The following is a 1,947-nucleotide window of genomic DNA, read 5'->3' as shown; positions in this document are numbered from 1 at the left end:
ATGTTGTTATATGCTGTAATCTTGTTAAAATTATGTTGTATATTACATTGAGAATGCAGTGGTCTGATTAAAGAGAACTTCTCTTTATTTAGGACTTAAAAGGTTATCAGCAAATTTTTCTTTTGCAATTCAGGATAATTTCTCATTCTTTTTCTCTTGAATCTTTATCACAAAGGTATTTATGTGTTTTCTTTTTTACTTTATTACATTAATTTCTTTATAATGATGTTTAAGGAATTGCATTGCAGGCTGTTGAGAACCTGTTGCTTATGTTGGCTGTTCTCTACAAATGCTATAATACCAAATCTCTTTTGAAAATGAATTTTTTGTCTGATGATGTGTTACAAGATGAAGTGGCCAGCATCCCCATCATGCCCCAGCTGCTCTGCAGGGTGGCCTGGGTCGTGGCCCTCATGGCCGGGTGGATTCATCCCGCCCCCCATGTTGCTGCTCTGGTTGTGGCCCAGCCCCGCCCCGCCGCCCCGGCTGTTCCCGAACCCGCCCTGGTTCCCAAAGCCACCCGGATTACCACCAAATCTTCCACTTCTCTCTAACTGCCTATTGCTATTGTGCTTGGGCTCCGCGTTGCAGATATGCACGCTGATGATGCCTTTGATGATCAGGTTCTCGCCACACAGGGACTGGACCACCTGATCATCTGCAAATGTGACGACAGCAAACGCCGCCCCCCCCCCAGGGCTTGGGGATGAACACATCGACCACCTCCCCGTACTGGCAGAAGAACTGCTGCAGCTCGTCGGCAGTGAGGTCCTGGGTGCAGCGGCCCACAGACACCTTCCTGCTCCTCAGAGGCTCATCCGGGCTTTGCTTAGAATTTGGAAGTTTGCAGTCACAACACCGTCCATCAATCATGTGTCGCTGGGACATCACCTTCACTTGGGTCTCATACTCCGTGAACCGCACAAAGCCAAACCCTCTTTTGGTGACCAGTCTTGATATCTTTTTTTTTACCTGGACCAGGAGGACCTCCCCGAAGGTGCTGAAATACTCCTTGAGGTCCTGCTCGGTGGTCTTCCAGGGCAGGCCGAGCACGATGGGGTTAGATGTCTTCTGCACTGCCCTTTTCACCTTCACCGCCGACGAAGCATCAGCCTCCTCCATGTTCCTTTTGTCATCTTTGGGGTAGTTGACCACGTAGACCCAGTTGCCCCAGCCCGCATTGGGCGCGTGCAGGATGCCCTCCACCAGGCGCGCGCACGCCGCGCATGCACTGCGACACGGGGTTCCGGTAGCGCAGGCTGCAGTCGCCCGGGAACTACGCCGTGACCGTGGACAGCAGCACGGTGCCATCGTCCTCGGACGGGATCTCGACGGGCTCGTCGTTCTCGTCCTCCTCCGTGACCCGGATGTACTCGGACATCTTCGCCCGCTCGGCGTCCGCTAGGTCGCTCGGAACACACGAGGCAGCGCGCGCAACAACAGCGCCCACGACCGCTCGCTCTCGGCTCGCACTAACCTTGAACACTTTGATGTATTTATTATTCATGTATTTCTATATTCTTCGTGACGTGACTATTCAAGTATTTTACACATTCTTAAATCGAGCTCTTTGGGTTCACCGATGTCTTCTATTTTGCATAATTTTTAAATTGGATTTAATTGAAATGTCATCTTGTTGTGGGACTAGACATCTATGTGCTTTTGAATACATTAGAAAGGAATTGGTGGGACCAGAGAGATAGACAGCAGGTAAGGCAACCTACTTGCACATGGTCAAATCAGGTTCAATCTCTACCACCCTATATAGTTCCCTGAGCCCTGTTAGGAGTGATCCCTGAGCCCAGAGCTAGGAGTAACCCCTGAACAGAGCTGGGTGTGGCATCCCACCTCAATTAAAAAAAATTGAAAAGGAAGGCAATTGGCAAGAACTAGGCTTAGAATTTAGAAAAGAAAAACATTCACTGAGGAGTTAAAAATACCCCCCCC

At 49.7% G+C, this 1,947-nt stretch overlaps 1 pseudogene; it reads right to left on the bottom strand.

The window, feature by feature from the left end:
• Positions 1-341: 341 nt before the first annotated feature.
• Positions 342-1,381, bottom strand: LOC130028137 (TAR DNA-binding protein 43-like; annotated as a pseudogene).
• Between the last annotated feature and the right edge of the window lie 566 nt (positions 1,382-1,947).

The sequence above is a fragment of the Sorex fumeus genome, unplaced genomic scaffold (assembly GCF_029834395.1).
Source record: "Sorex fumeus unplaced genomic scaffold, SorFum_2.1 ptg000039l, whole genome shotgun sequence".
In the NCBI taxonomy this organism is placed as follows: domain Eukaryota; kingdom Metazoa; phylum Chordata; class Mammalia; order Eulipotyphla; family Soricidae; genus Sorex; species Sorex fumeus.
This window is presented reverse-complemented; position numbering and strand designations above follow the sequence as displayed.